The following is a 17,123-nucleotide window of genomic DNA, read 5'->3' on the forward strand; positions in this document are numbered from 1 at the left end:
CCCCTATAATGCAAATGTTTGTGCGATTAATGTTGTCCCAGAGGTCTCTTAGGCTGTCTTCATTGCTTTTCATTCTTTTTCCTTTATTCTGTTCTGCAGCAGTGAATTCCACCATTCTGTCTTCCAGGTCAGTTATTCATTCTTCTGCCTCAGTTATTCTGCTATTGATTCCTTCTAGTGTATTTTTCATTTCAGTTTTTGTATTGTTCATCTCTGTTTGTTTGTTCTTTAATTCTTCTAGGTCTTTGTTAGCTCTTCTAGGTCTTCTAGGTCTTCTAGGTCTTGCATCTTCTCAATCTTTGCGTCCATTCTTTTTCCGAGGTCCTGGATCATCTTCACTCTCATTATTCTGAATTCTTTTTCTGGAAGGTTGCCTATCTCCACTTCATGTAGTTGTTTTTCTGGGGTTTTATCTTGTTCCTTCATCTGGTACATAGCCCTCTGCCTTTTCATCTTGTCTGTCTTTCTGTGAATGTGGTTTTCATTCCACAGGCTGCTGGATTGTAGTTCTTCTTGCTTCTGCTGTCTGCCCTCTGGTAGATGAGGCTACCTTAGAGGCTTGTGCAAGTTTCCTGATGGGACAGACTGGTGGTGGGTAGAACTGGCTGTTGCTCTGGTGGGCAGAGCTCAGTAAAACTTTAATCCGCTTGTCTGCTGATGGCTGGGGCTGGGTTCCCTCCGTGTTGGTTGTTTGGCCTGAGGCAACCCAACACTGGAGCCTACCCCGGCTCTTTGTTGGGGCTAATGAGGGACTCTGGGAGGGCTCATACCAAGGAGTACTTCCCAGAACTTCTGCTGCCAGTGTCCTTGTCCTCACGGTGAGACACAGCCACCCCCCGCCTCTGCAGGAGACCCTCCAACACTAGCAGCTTGGCCTGGTTCAGTCTTCTATGGGGTCACTGGTCCTTCCCCTGGGTCCCAACGTACACACTACTTTTGTGTGCCCTTCAAGAGTGGAGCCTCTGTTTCCCCAGTCCTGTTGAAGTCCTGCCATCAAATCTCACTAGCCTTCGAAGTCTGATTCTGTAGGAGTTCCTCCTCCCCTTGCAGGACCCCCAGGTTGGGAAGCCTGATGTGGGGCTCAGAACCTTCACTCCAGTGGGTGGACTTCTGTGGTATAAGTGTTCTCCACTTTGTGTTCACTCACCCAGCGGTTATGGGATTTGATTTTATTGTGATTGCGCCCCTCCTGCCGTCTCATGTGGCTTCTCCTTTGTCTTTGGATATCTTTTTTGGTGAGTTCCAGTGTCTTCCTGTCTATGATTGTTCAGCTGTTTTCCTCAGTTAGCATTCATTTCAGCTGTAATATTTAATCCCTGAAATGGTGATGTGATTGTGATTAATATAATTTTAGAGGACATTCTGTCAGTGTGAAGAAACCACCATACATTCGTTTTTAAAATGAAGTTTTGCTCTGTTTGGATGTTTTTTAGTGTTCAGAATCAAAAGACCTGGTCCCCTTTAAGAATATAGAGCACATCAGTGTCAGAATGAGAAAACTGTAAGGAAACCTGCAGAGTAAAGGATAGGCAATGATGCCATGCAGATGCAAAACAAATAACAAAGAGGAGAGAAATAGCTTGGAGTAGGGGGAATCATCTCTTCATAGGAGAGGGACTGTAATGGAGCAGCTCACTGCCTCTGCCTCCTGCCTTCAAGCTCAGATCTTTCTTGCTCCCTTCTGATTTAAACCTAGTTGTGTGGCCCACTTTACCCCAGTAGGGAAGGAGATGAAATTAATTTATTCTCAAAAAGTCATGCCAAAGCAATAGAGCTAAAGTCTATGTAGCACCCAGAAGCCTGTGACTCTAGGAGAGATTAAGGGTGTACTTTTCATTTGCCCTAGAGAAACAGGGTCATTTTAATCAGGAATTAAGAACTGTTTTGGATTGCAGAGGAATATTTGGCCATATCATTGAGTTTGCATTTCTTTAAATTATGCTGGGCCTTGTGCTTGTAGATATACCTTGTCTTAATAAGTAGAGAAAGACAGAATTAAGATCTATGATCAAAACCATGTGACAGCTAGCCTTCAGGAAATCTTGCTTAAATTTTAGAGTATGCCATCAAACCAGCAAGGTAGCAAACTGAACTGGAGGTCTAATGTCAAAACGAGAGAAACATATTATCTCTGGCTGCTTTTTTGCTCCATTGTCAATCTCTGTCACTACTACAAAACTGACAGTGGAGCAAACAAGCAGGAAGAGATAATACGCAAATTAATAGCTGTAGCTCTGTGCATATGTACTCCTGTTTTCTAACAAGGACGAGTTGCATTGTCTTAGGGCCGTGGTTTGTGGTTTGTCAGCTGTTTTCAAGAGTCAAGATGCTCCTTTGTGTCCCAATTTCTGAGTTTTATATCATTAGTATATATTGAATTTATTAAATGCTTTTTTCTGAATTGTCTGTGATAATAGTTCTCTTTATCTCCTTTGTTCTGGGAATTTTCTAAATTGCAGCAACTGATTTTCAAATGTTAACAAGAATTTGAAAAAGAATAGATATATGTATAACTGAATCACTTTGCTGTACACATGAAACTATTACAACATTGTTAACTATACTTTAATATAAAATAAAAAGTTTATAAAAATAAAAAAATAAATTCTCACTATGGCTTTTGTAAATTTATTAAAAATAAAATGTATGCCTGGAGTATAACCCAATTGAATGTGATGAATTATTTGTCTTTTTAAAAAAATTTTTAAAGATTTAGTTTTTTAAATATATTGTCAGTTTTTCTTATTTTTTGTTCTGTTTTAGATGCACTGTGCTGTAATTTTTCTTCCTTGTAATATTTTTGTCTTACTTTTCTACCAAGACCATGTTGCTCAAACTTCCAAAAACAAAAAAAGAGAGAGAGAGAGAGAAACATTCAATCTGTAGTATGTTCCTGCTGGGCTGGGATAAAATGTTCACAAGACCCAAGTACTGGAAAGATTATGGTCCCATACCACACAAAACTTCCAGGCTAGCTGAAAATTAACATTGCCTGTTTCTTGATTTTTCTGATTGCAAAATTCTGCATTAATTCATCACAGTGGAGCTACCTTTCTCCTACGGGGTCCCACCTCCACCAGTACCCTAAGCCTATGCTCATTTTGCCCCTCAGCTAATGAACCACATGCTCCAGTCTCCAACCTATGATGTAATAAGGATTCCTCCATCACCATTCATTAATGGTGAATATAAAATTGGATACAATATATGAGTCTTATTATCTTATATCCACTTTCTTAGTTTGCACATAGTAGGCACTAAAATTTGTGGAATGTAATTGAATTCTAGGGACCGATTATTTCCTTCACAATGGATTTCATTTTGTTCATTCACGAGAAACAGTTTTCTTCTGCGTTCGTAATGATGTGCATGAACGTTGTGGCATGAGCTGGCTGTCTCCCTCCCTGCTGCTAGGAAATGGTCATAATGTTGAATTGCACAAAATGCCTTTATTTCCCTAATCAAGAAGTTGAGGGATTTTCTGGATTAGCAGGCGCCTCAATTGTGCATAATTAGTTGCTAGGAATTGTTTAGCATAGACTGATTAGTCACAGCCAAAGGAAATTAAATTTTTTTTTTCAATAAAGCCCTGGGCTTCCCTGGTGGCGCAGTAGTTGAGAGTCCGCCTGCTGATGCAGGGCACACGGGTTCGTGCCCCGGTCCGGGAAGATCCCACATGCCGCGGAGCGGCTGGTCCCGTGAGCCATGGCCGCTGAGCCTGCGCATCCGGAGCCTGTGCTCCGCAACGGGAGAGGCCACAGCAGTGAGAGGCCCGCGTACTGCAAAAAAAATAATAAAATAAAATAAAAAATAAAGCCCTGAAAACAGCTAGAGATTCTTGAAACCATAGTCATATCCGGTTTCTCTGGGAAGCCCAGACTCTGGGAATGGGAGAAGTAGAAGATGGAGACAAGGACCCGTCTGATTACACATGGATGCTATTTGATGCCAGGCAACCATTCAAGGTTACGAGAACATGAGGAGACATGAGTCCATTCCTCAAGATGGGTTTCTCCCAACTGCAGCCTGGGCTTTGGTTGTGATGCAGAATGAAACCTTGCTTCTTAGGTGCCTGCCATTTGCTTTCCAAGTTTGTAAATACCAGCTTCACTCGGAACATGTAATCAAAACAAATGATCTGTGTTTGCCGCTCCTGTGTTTGGCACATAAGGAGAGTGGCCAAATTAGGGAAAATAAGAGGGATAGATGGGTCTCTGCCATTGTTCCACTTCTGTTTTAAGTACATGCTTGACTAAGCCCTTTCTGTGTCTCTGTCACAGTGTTGATTCTCCATTTAATGGAGGGCATTTTCCCTAGCCTTATGGGATGTCACCGTAAAGGGGACCCGTGCTCTTTCTTGTTACGACCAACGGCAGTGGGCGGCCATCATATGTGACAGTGATTATCTAGCTGCTAAGATGTCATGTGAAAAGGCTGACAGTTCTGATACCCTGATGTGCCCTTGATGATTACTTGCAGCATTCACTTCAGTGAGCAGTGACTCACTAGCTCAATGCCTCCTTTGCCCCTATAGTGACTTTCCATAAGGATCCCTTGTTAACATGATCCACCATCAAAGTCAAGGTTGGGCATCTGGTATGAAAATCAGAATTCTTTTGTTTAAAGGCATTATGTTAAAGGTTGTGCGATAAACCTTTCTGTAGTCTGAACGAAAATTAAAGGAAATATATTTTAATATTATTTTTATAAAGAGTCACAGATTTTGAACATACAATAGGGCAATACTTAATAGCTGTTAGGTGGTGATGTGGCTTTAAAAGCAATAGGGTGTAAACCTAGAAAATGAAATCAGAAGGAGGAGGCAGGATAGCTCGTAACTAATGTTTGACTTTCTTCAGTTTGCTTACTTACAATAAATGCTCTAGTTTGAAAAGTTAAATGCAGTCTAATCATCTATCAGCAAATATTTAATGAATGCTTACTATGAATCAGGCACTGTTCTAGAGATATTATCTATAGATTGATTCCTTCCTTTGTTATTTGAGCTATTTTTTAATTCACTTACATAATTAGATGGAACTGGAACGTCTATTTAGTGTCTTCCTGATAAATCAAAGAAGTATTACCATAGATCTTATAATTCACTGAAACTTTTGAGGCCTTTACTGAGGAACAGTGAACTGTATTGGCATTTATTTTATTTTTTTAATTGAAGTATAGTTGATTTACAATGTGCTAATTTCTGCTGTACAGCAAAGTGACTCAGTTATACACATATATACATTCTTATTTTATATTCTTTTCCATTATGGTTTATCCCAGGAGATTTGGATATAGCTCCTGGTGCTATACATTAGGACCTTGTTTATCCATTCTAAATGTAATAGTTTGCATCTACTAACCCCAAAATTCCCAGTCCATCCCTCTCCCTCCCCCCACCCCCTGGCAACCACAAGTCTGTTCTCTATGTCTGTGAGTCTGTTTCTATTTTGTAGATAGATTCATTTGTGCCATATTTTAGATTCCACATATAAGTGATATCATATGATATTTGTCTTTCCCTCTCTGACTTCACTCAGTATGACAATCTCTAGGTCCATCCATGTTGCTGCAAATGGCATTATTTCATTCTTTTTTATGGCTGAGTAATATTCCATTGTATATATGTGCCACATCTTCTTTATCCATTCCTCCATTGATGGACGTTTAGGTTGCTTCCATATCCTGGCTATTGTAAATAGTGCTGCATTGAACATTGGGATACATGTATCTTTTCAAATTATGGTTTTCTCCAGATATATTCCCAGGAGTGGGATTGCTGGATCACATGGTAGCTCTATTTTTAGTTTTTTTTAAGGAACCTCCATACTGTTCTCCATAGTGGCTATACCAACAGTGTAGGAGGGGTCCCTTCTCTCCACACCTTCTCCACCATTTGTTATCTGTAGACTTTTTAATGATGGCCATTCTGACCGGTGTGAAGTGGTAACCTCGTCGTACTTCTGATTTGCATTTCTCTAATAATTAGTGATGTGGAGCATCTTTTCATGTGTACTGGCATTTATTTAAAATTTTCGTCTTCAAATAAGTGACCTTAAAGGTATAACTTGGTTCTGCAGTACAATTTAAATTTACTTATTTTAGGCAAATAAGTATATGGAAGAGAGGGAAGTGAGATTTATCTATACACACAAAAGGAACTGGCTAAGATTGCTCATTTTTGTAGACTTCTCCAAAGTAATTGACTTACGTGATGCCAGGTGTCTGCTGGAGTGGTGTGTCCAGTGTGGCCTGTGTGATGCCGAAATGTGTGATACCTGATAACCTATCAAATCTTGTTGTCTATCCAAAAGGAAATAACATAAGGAGGACAGAGCACAGAAATAGGAATAAAAGAAATTCAGTCTAGACTCATTCTAGATGCAGGTCCTTCTATAAATTTTCATCTCTGGGCCTCAAGTCCTGACTCTAAAATGAAAGAGTGGTCTAGAGCATCCCTTATAATCATGAGATTCTAGTGATATATCTACAAATGGCCATTAAAGGACTTAAGAGAAAACTACCATGGAAGACTCCACAGCTCTCCGTGACTGTCTGCTCCCCAGACATTCTTGCCCTTGAATATCCTATTATGGAGCCATCAGCCACTGATTCATTCAATGTCTTCCCTCTGTTTCTATCTTCAAAGTTTGAATCAAGAATTGACTTTGCGTAAATCACATCAAGAGAATTGATGCGTATTCTCTGATGGGTAGGTTTTTACAAAAGGCCTACGATGCCTCCTGGAGGTTTAAATTAAAGATATATTGTTAGGAAAAAGTTTCTTTAAAAGCAAATGTTAAAAGGCGCCATGCTACTCTGTTGCTATGCTCTCCTTAACTCATGATGAATGTTGCCGAGATTCTGCCTCACTTCCATTAAGAATTATTGCTTCCACCTTAACTTTGGTAAGCTATTCTCAGATAATATCAAACTTATTTCACTCTGGTCCTTTGACCAATGCAAATTTTGACTTCTAGGTAATTGTTTACTTCTGCCTGTGTTCAGCAAGGACACTCTTGATACTGGGAGTGAGGCTGGGCGCTGGGGAGTGGATAAGCAGAGGCTGGCCAGGTGGCCATCTATAATTCAGTTTCAACCTTTTAAGGATGTGTATAACTAGACTTCTCAGCTCTAAGTCAAGGACGTTTTCAAATATAAATGAGAAAATAGTTTTACCAGGGTTGACTGCTTCTGTAATGCAAACTGGGTAAATTTCTAAAGACATGCCTCCTTAAAATAGAGCATCAAATGCAAAACACCCCAGAGTCTCCTGGTCAAATCTCTTATTGCCCTTTAAGAAAATCCAACACTGAATTCAACCCAAGACTTTAATTGGCTGGACTCTAGACAAATTGAAAACTGAGGAAAGCCCTTAGGCTTCCAAGATGCTGTCCCCTGAAACTGGTTGTCGTGATTGGTATCTCCTGGCTCAGTGCTCTGTACTCATAAATATACAGTTTCAAAGTTTTAGATAATAAAAGGAAATACATTTTTAAACTGGTTTTATAAAGAATCCAGATTTTAACATATGGTAAGTTTGTTTTAATGGGTGCTATATAAAGCATATTGCCTGGTTATTAAATCAACACTGTGAGAAAAGAGTTCAAATACTCAGGTGGGCATGGTATAGCAAAATGAAGACTTTTGTAGTATAATGCTTGCATTTTGTGTTGTGGTTTGTGATTCTACTCAAAATCACATTTGCAAAGAGAAGAGTCAGAGATCTAGGATACTGCTTCCTAAGCAAAAGTGACGCTGTTAAGTGTATTGGTATCTGAAAGTTGGTAGTTTATCTTTATGGTTGGAAGAATTTAAAGAATCGTGTGACAAATGGAATAGAAACATGAAACAGCATGACTGCCATTTTTTAATTGCAGCTTACAGCAGTGTTACTCTTTCGTTTTTGTCATTGCTTACAAAGACCTTGTTAGTTTTATGAAGAAATCGTGAATCATTTCAACCAGAAGAACATCCTAAAGAGGAATGAAGTTCCTCAGTTTTGCAACACAGACTACTTAGTTGGGAGAATTATGTTCTCAGATGACTAAGTCTTGTTGCTGAATTAAATCCTTGTTATATTTAATAGTTTGCCATGCACAATATAATGCTTTTTAATCCTTTAATGATTTCCTATCACGACAATGACAACAACAACCACAAACTGACCTGATAGTGTGGCCAGAAGTAACCTTTGGGTCATCCAGCTTGAGTAGATCTGCTAGGTCATTATTTTACATTATGTCTGCTCAGGCCAGATACATCCTATTCTTGAAAATGTTTAAGGTTGTCACTCAGACATCTCTTTTACTTTATACAAATGTCCCATGCAAACTAGAAAGAAGATATTTGCCATCCTAGATCATTATTCCTATATTCCAAGACAGACTAAATCCTTTCCTAGATTAAAAAAAAAAATCACTTTACTTAGAATTTGATGGATCCATCACTTGTATGATTTTGTCACCTGGTGTTTTGCTCATTCAGCTTCTTGCCTGTCACAGGTATACTAGGCTTTAGTCCTCCTGTCTCTTCAGTTGCTCTTTTTCTGGTTCTGCAAGTTATTTCCATCTCTTTCTAAAAGAGGGCACATCAGCTCATTGCAATATATGTCTTCTTTCCCCAAACCATCCTTCCTTCCCTGTTCTTAACCTAGCTTCTCTGGTCTAACTCTGAATGTCCCTGTCCCTTTATTTTCCACTGGATGCCAGTTCCTGCTTCCAAAAGGAACCCACTAATTCTGTGTCTTTATTCCCCTGCAATACTAATACTCTGTCATCTGCTTCTCTGAAATATACCATTTCATTTCCTTTGTTCTTCTACCTGTTTATTCTTAGTGCCCATTGAGCCGTTTTATTCCTTCTTTGTCTTCTGATTACTGATAGTCACTGATGCTTATTTATCAATGAATATAGGTGACAGGCGAATAATCTGTGTACTGGATTTACAAACTTCTTACCATTCTATGCCTTCATGTGCATTATAGCTTGATCCTGACAATCCTAAGAGGTGGATGAAAAAGTATATCCCTCTTTCATAGGAGAGGAAACTGATGTTCAGAGCATTTTAAATGACTTGACCTTGTCCTATGGCCAACCCAAGGTTAGGACCCAGGTCTACAGACTCTTTCTGTTGTATCCTATCACCTCTCTCTGGCAGAAGGATTGCAGTCCATTGGAAAATCTTCACTACATTAGAAACTGGATGGAAATTAACCAAACCCTTCATTGTACCTTTGCAGATGAGAGTCCCTACACTAAATCCGCCAGCCAGACAAAACCGCCTGATGGAGCATTGGCTGTGAGGAGACAGAGCATCCCAGGTTAGACCAGACTGCTGGATTTTTCAGCTGTTTTCCTTTTGAACCCTGTTATTTGGTGATCCTAAATAGTTCCAACTTGGTAAAAAAAAAAAATGCTATTTCATAGGGTGGAGACTGCATTCTGCACAACTTGTTCAAACAACGTTCATGAAAGCTAGACTCTGGAAAAGTTGCAAACTTGTGAAAATTCATCTTGTGTGCAAATCCTTTGTAAAATGACTTGAATTTATATCAGCTCTCACTCATTGACTTACTTTCACCTCTGATTTCAGGGTATGATTCTCACAGCAGCATCTATCCCTTTACTGAGACAAACCGGGCATAACAAAGTGGTTCAGAATTGCTGTGGCAGATCATATATACGCTGAATAACAAATTACTCTTTTCTTCTTGTCTCGTTGAACTTGGATTTACTTCCATCGAACAACTCTTGTAGAATTCTGGGACTTTTGTTTCCTTAGGAAGCTGTGATTAGGTTCCTTGTAGTACAATAAACGATACCTACTTTTTTCAACAAAAGATTTTTCAGAAATATCTTAAAATGTCTTTATACCAAGCTTCCATGTTTTGAAACTTTGAATTTGAGAATGACATAAACATTCTAAAATTAAAGGAGGAAGGAGATTCAAAATATTATTCAAACTTTATCTGAACTCGGTAATTTGTGGAAAACCTCTTATGGTAGCAGCTATACTTAAGAGAAGGATTAAAAGCATTAATACATTTAGAAATTTATCAAAGTTAACGTCTTTCTATATTATATACAAGTAAATTGAGTACAGCTAAAGCTTAGTGACAGGATTCTAGAGTACAGTAGTTTAACAATCCAGGAGAACAAAGCAGTGTTTCCAATGTTAAATTGAATGGTTTGGCAAATCTGTCAGTGAAAGGGGAATTTTCCATTTGCGTAAAGAGCGAGATGAGTCCAGTTTCTGCCCTGTTTGTGATTATTATTTATTTTTATAAGAACTACATGTGGTTATTTTTATTCTTATTCTGAAGGCTTGGACTCATAGTGAAAGTACCTGGCTTAGAAAGAGGCAGATTGTGAATGTTACCTATCCTTGTTTGTGTGCTTTGAAGATTCTAAAGTAACTTGCAATTTGTAATTAGATGGCATCACCCAGTGCTGAGATTTCTTCTATTCCATCCTATAAAACATCATTCTTAGTGCCGATCACGTTTAGAAAAACTACTGCAATCAGCTCTGTGCTGTGTTCTCTGCTTTCTCCTTGTCAGCAATAAGGAAGTACCCACAGTTTGAAGCTCGAGAATGCCAGTTATCCATCAGTTCCTTCTTGGCCTCTCTAATTAGCTGGTGCTCAGTACTCTGCTGGGAAGCGTTGAAGAGACTTCCCACTGTCCTTACCACTTTATGTGGTACTAAAGAAAAGCACCGACTAGCCTCATGTTTTCCTTTCATGGGTTTTCTAGTGTTACATACTAAATTATAACACGGGTTTATGGGCCAGGCTTTTCCTTAAAGTCAATAAGTAGTTTTTAACATTACATATTAGGTACAGAGAAGTTGTTAATTATAATCCTTAGTTCGTGACATACAGTGATTCTTCGTAATAGACTTTTTCCTTTTGTTCTTCCTCAGGTCAGTTTTTAAGTCACTGGAATCAGGAACCTTTTCTGTAGGCTTCAGGGGTTATTTTCCTGGAGTTTGAACATGAACAAACACCCTTTTGTTCTCTCTTAGAAGGCAGCAGCCAGAAGGGTTGGGCATCCTCAAAATCTTCTTAATTATTTAGAACAGCCCAAGAGAAAAAAAGAGTTCACCAGCCGGAAGGCTAAGAAACCAAAGCGATTAATAACTGATGAGGACTTACTGTTATATCTTAAGAAATAACAGTAAATTAGGGAACTTCTTGGAAACTGCGTCCTGACTGAGTTCTGACACTTGGAGTACTGAACCTTTACTGTCTTACCTAAAAATCCCCATTAATTCTTGTTCTGGCAAAAAAAAAAGGGACTCTCCCCTGATCTTTGGCCAAATACTTAAGTCAAAGGGAGATCTAAATCCAGCATCCAGAAATCTTAACCAGTCACCTACCATGGCAACCTTTATCCCTGTGAAGTCAGAAAGAGAGAGAGGGAAATGCGCAGAGACCTGGAAAATGCACACTCTTTATTATTTGCTGGAGCTTCGGCTGAAAAATCCCAAAGCGTCCTCCCGAGGAATGAAGGTGGACCCCGGGGAGCTAAAAGAGCAAAATCAAAGTTTACAGCCTGTTTTTCTTTCTCCTGTGCTTACCTCCCAACCTCACTTCCCTCAAAAGTATTATCACCACCCTGGTAGCAAGGAAAGATGTGTCTAAAGAAAAAAGGCACCAAGGAACTGAAAAAGGCGTAAAGGAAAGCATGGCTCCTCTACTGGCCCCTGGATCTTCTCAGTGCAAAGGCACTTCTCAGGGCAGATTTTGGTGCCCCAATTCCTGGGCAGTAAGCAAACACCCAGAAGCTGGAATTTTAAAGGAGCTATGGCTTTTCCTCACATCTCTCCCCACCGATCCAATGATGGTGATTGGATTTGATCGTTCATGTGAACACTTTCTCTGATGGAAGGGGGGGGAGGTGTAAGGGAGGAAGAGTATAAGGTAGTGGAAGGCATTTTAAAGCTCTCTATACACGTTTTTATGAAAGCGTAAGCTGTTCTTTGAAACTAATTCTATAGAGACCTGATGCTTCCTGGAATAAATATTTGTACACATATACATAAATAAGGTTTCTTAACATGGGTTCCACTATTTCCATGGCATAACAAAGCGTAACTTTTAATAATTCTGACCCAGAGAAGTGACCCTGAATGTTAACAAAAATATAATTTGCTTTTCATTCATATCAAAATCTACTACCACTGTCTAAACTCAAGATTGCTATAGCAGTTATTTTATAATCACAAGTCAAATATGTGTCCTTCATGAAATGACAATTCTAACTGTAAATCCTTTCAGCCCACTCCTGTCTCTTCTCAAAAAAGGGAATGGATTAAACATCTCTTAGGAGCCAAATGCATTTGATTTGGATAAAGGGGAAATGCATTTTTCTTGTTATTTGGAAACGTCATTTTAATCGTGTCTCTTATGGCATAATGTGTAAAAAAAAGGTTTTTTAGTCTTTCATAAGGTTTTGTAAAATTTTTAATAACCATGCTAGTAAAAAAGAAATGACATGACTATCTATGACACTGAAGTTTAAATTTAAAGACTTAACATTCTGTTTAAAACTATTAAGGAGGCATATTTCAGTCTCACTTCCGCTCATTTTTTGAGCTCATTTTTGATGAATTCCAAGTACAAAGCTATTTTGAACTAACAGATTCTACTACACATCTATGATTATTAAAAAGAATCTGTTGGTCTGATTTTCCTTTATTTGAGAGATTACTGGTGAATCAGAGTTTGACCACGTGAGGGTTTGTCCAGATTATTACAGGATATCTGTATGATTCTTGGATTAGCATATTTTACAATAATTTGTGGCTTTAGCCACTTAGAGATGAGGCATTTAATCATGTCTGTCTAATGTTCATGAACGGAAAAGACAGGATACTATACTAGACCTGAAGGCCTAGAGTTAGTGTATTATTTATTTGATTCACATACTTTTTCCAGGTAGGATAGCTTTCTTTGTTTATGCTAGTTTTGACAAAGAATTCTGGGCAATTCACAAAAGCAGGAAGATGTCAAGTGTTCACACCCATTGTCATTTCCAAACTTTGGTGCCCCAGGAAAATTATCTTAACTCTGTAGCCAAAATGAGCCCTCAGAAGTTTGTGTGGGAATTTTTTTTCCTCCTAGAATATGAGAAAAGACATTTATCAATTTGGTCATAATGAAATGAAGATGATATGTCTTTCTTGCTTCTCACATTTGAGTATTTGCAGAGGGTGTACAGATATGGAGCTGAGAGTCTGAAATGCCCATTAGCCCAAGATGTATACACTCACGCTGTTTAGAATACATCGAGGAAGCATTGGCACCTACTGAAAAGTCAAAGTGTGGAAAATAATACAGTGCCCTTGGTATCACAGAGAAGCTGGCAACCTTGAATTAAGGGGGAAGGACAGGAATTTTGAAGGTTCTGCCCTCCCTGTTCAGCATTTTCCTCTTTGTTAACACACAATTTGACACTTCATTGGTCTAAATTTTCATGATTATAGTAGATATATAGTGTGACATTTACAATAGGATTTTATAGCTCTAACACTCTTCAGGTGGATGAAGGGCATTTCCTCTGATTTTCGGGCCTGGTTCTCCTTCCTCTGTTTAGTTTCACCATCGAGCTGCTCCAAGAAATGGGCGAGTCTCACAGGTGGGAAACCAAACTCAGTTGACTCAAGCAAGTATGTCATGTCATACAAAGCACAGTGCCGCACAATGCCTACGTGTATCAAATCGTCACACTGTACACTTTAAATGTCTTACAATTCTGTCAGTTACGTAGAGAATTTCAAAGGCCAGAGGTCTCTCCCCCAAGTCTCATTTGTTCCTGTTTGAACAGAAAATGTCTGTGCGATCCTCTAACACCTAAAGAGAAAGTCTGAGCACAATTTAACAATAAAATCGACAGGATGAGAGTGATTCATTCGAGAACGTGTGCTGCTATAGAAAAAAGGCCACAAAAAATATGCAACAATAGCTGGAGTCTGTAAATAGAGTGATGCAAAGCAGAACTTATTACTTCTTATGGCAGGTATGCATGAAGGATTTCCCCCGGAGAGCTGATCCACTTTGCTCTGTGGTACACCCTGAGTTCTCAAATAGCGCTGGGCAAAACGAGCAGCTTGATTTGTGTGTTCGGTGCTGCAGCTTTCATTAGCGATTCAGACAAATGACAGTCTATTATGTTTGAACCTCTCTCCTGCCTTCGTAGACATGGGTGAGATATAATGAAGTGGTACATAGGCAGCAAATGATTTTTAAACAATGGTTCTTTCAGCATGCAGTTTAGGGGAAATTATTTGTAATGAATTAGTTCTGTGCTTGGATATTCCCTGAGCCCCGCTGTGTTACAGGAGTGGTGGCATTTGGTCAGTGTCGTGCTCTGGGTACACGAAGTCATAAGAATGACTCTGACGACGGCCAGCACAGCTTCCCAGTGTCTGGAAACATTTCACAAGGAGGCTCAAGGAGATGTGCACAAGAGCCACAGGAGAAAGTCTTTTCTGTCTGCTACTTTGGCACTGAAGATAAATGAATTCTCCCGCTCCCCAGGTTAGGGAGACCTTCAGTTCAGGGTGTTTTAATTAAGTGACTTTAGAGAATTTGGCTGGGTGCAAGCTGTATGGATAAAATAGATAACCAACAAGGACCTTCTGTGTAGCACAGGGAACTCTACTCAATATTCTGTAATAACCTATATGGGAAAAGAATCTGAAAAACAATGAATATATGTATAGGTATAACTGAATCACTATGCTATACACCTGAAACTAACACAACATTGTAAATCAACTATACTCCAGTAAAATTTTTTTAAAATAGTTGCTCTGTAAAAAAAATAAAAAATAAAAGAGTTGTATGGATTGATTGGCACTAGGGAAAGAAAAGAACCATCCTACACAGTTTAATGTAGAATAGAGCAGTTGAGCTCATTAATACTCCTTTCTTATTAGGGCTGACATGATAGAACAGCCCCCCAATTTCAGTCGTGTCATCTTCATAATGTTTGTTATATATGTTTGTTCCACCTTGACTATAATTAATATGATTTTAAGTAAATTTAAATTGATTCACTTTTTTCCTTATCTTTCTCCTAAGCTTTATTATCTTGAATTTGATATGCTAATTATATTTTTCTAATATAAGTTTTTAAAAATTATAACTGAAAAATTTTTTTTTAAGTTTTATGTGTTCCCTCAAATATATCCATCAATGTTTACATACACTATACTTTGGGAAACACTGGCTTGGGGTGAGATTCTTCTCCAAAGAAATGCCTTTGAGAACTTCAGTTTGTCAGTATATTGATGAGTAGTCGTTGATTTATAGTGCAGAAATAGGGCGTTTGGACGGGAGTGGAAGGCATTTGGAGCTTTTGCTATAAAATGGAAAGAAATGCTGATAGCAAGGAGAGAGAACAATATTAACCCAAAGCCTAAGAAATAACAAGAATGCAGTGATCACAAGAGTAACCTAATCTAGAAAGAGAGAGTGAGGGAAGCCATAGATAAATTATAAAAATACTAGTTGTCATTCATTTCATGCTGTGTTCCAAGTATTGGCCTAACCATTTTGATAAATAATGTTGCGTTTCTTCCACAACACCTGCAGGAACTAAGTTTTGTTCATTTCCCTCTAACAGTCGAGGGAACAAGTTCGGAGAGCTAAAGTAACATGCCAAGGTCATAGGGCTAGAAAGTAGTGGACAAAATAAAATTTTATCTGAAATGCATTTAGGTAACAATGAATTTCTACCAGAGTCCTGAGCAGTGAGTGAAAGAAGGTGGTGAGAATTCTTAATGAGAGTGAGGTGTAAAGACTGCCTCCTAGTGGCCAATGGAGCCTCTGCTCTCAAGTAATGTAAGAAAATGTAAGGTGGGCAGGAGCCTGTGTGGGTGGCCTCTGTCTGTCCAAGTTGCAGAATCTATCTCAGTCATCACTGACTGTGCCCTTGATTACAGGTGGGTCAGTGAGTAGAGGCTGCGCTCATAGGGGTCATGCCATTATTTAAGTAACTGAGGGCTAGCAGAAACTGAGGAAGCAGGCTGCTAGTTTGCTTTAGGCTGTGCTGTCATCTATTCTATACATTTGTAATTTTCAAGGAAAAAACCTGAAATTGCCGAAGCAGGCTTTTAAATACTTGTTCTTGAACAGGTAACACCATAACTCTCTGCTTTGTGTTTCGCTTCTGAAACATTAGAATAATACAGAGTTTTAAGGTAACACTGAATGAGTAAAATGAGTCACTTTGCTCTGTGGCAGAGCATTTCACCTGGCAAATAGATTTCTAAAATCAGTTCACATAGATCTCCCAATATCCGATTCAATGAGTAAAGACTGACTCTGGGCCATGTGTTCAGTCTATACATTTTCAATTCTCTTAATAGTAAACATTCTTGTACATTTCTAAGGACTCTTACTGAGCTAGATGGTAAACTGATGTTAGGAAGATTTCTGCTTCAGAACCGGGGTGGGGGGGAAACTTTATAGCACCTGGAAAGTCTTTTTCTCTTTAGGAGTTTGATTACTCCCCTGGTGCCGTCCTGCCTTCTGCATGTAAATGTAAACTGCTTACACATTGATTCCATGCATTTCACCCTTGCATATTTCACCACACGGCCTTTATTTTTCCTCCAGCCAATCCCTTACTTGCTCCCGAAGTCCATTATAACTAAAATGATCCTCACTCATTTTTTATATGTGCCTAGTAGTGTTCCAGAAGCTAGCAGTATCCTACAAGCCTCTGTCCTCCTGGAGTTGGCATGCTAGTGGGGAGACTGCCATTCAACAAGCACTGACTGCCTAACATAAGGTCAGGCTGTGCTAAGTGCAGTAAAGTGAAATAAACTAGTATAAGGTGTAGAGAGTGGTGGGCAGAAAGCCCTGGACTCTGTGTTTGAAAAGAAAGTCAAGGATAGCCTCAGTCAGGCAGTAACAACTGAGTGAGCCTAAAATGAGGGGTGAACCCATAAGGGTCTGGGGAAAGAGGATTCTAGGCCAAAAATAACAGCCAGTACAAAGGCCCTGAGGTCAGAACAAGCTTGGCTTGTTAAAGAAACTGAGAGAAGGCCAGCATGGCCAGAAAGGATGAAGCAATGCTGAGAGTGGCAACAGATGAGGTTGGAGAGAGG

The 17,123-nt window shown here is 39.1% G+C and overlaps 1 protein-coding gene across 1 annotated transcript in view; it reads left to right on the plus strand.

Annotated features, from left to right (window-relative positions):
* GRIP1 (glutamate receptor interacting protein 1) overlaps positions 1–17,123 on the plus strand; it is a 703,482-nt gene that overhangs the window by 479,362 nt on the left and 206,997 nt on the right. The window contains exon 2 of the mRNA XM_060164614.1: positions 9,242–9,322. The gene's annotated coding sequence lies outside the window, so the exon portion shown is untranslated. The remainder of the gene's footprint in view (positions 1–9,241; positions 9,323–17,123) is intronic.

This window comes from Lagenorhynchus albirostris, chromosome 11, assembly GCF_949774975.1.
Source record: "Lagenorhynchus albirostris chromosome 11, mLagAlb1.1, whole genome shotgun sequence".
NCBI lineage: Eukaryota > Metazoa > Chordata > Mammalia > Artiodactyla > Delphinidae > Lagenorhynchus > Lagenorhynchus albirostris.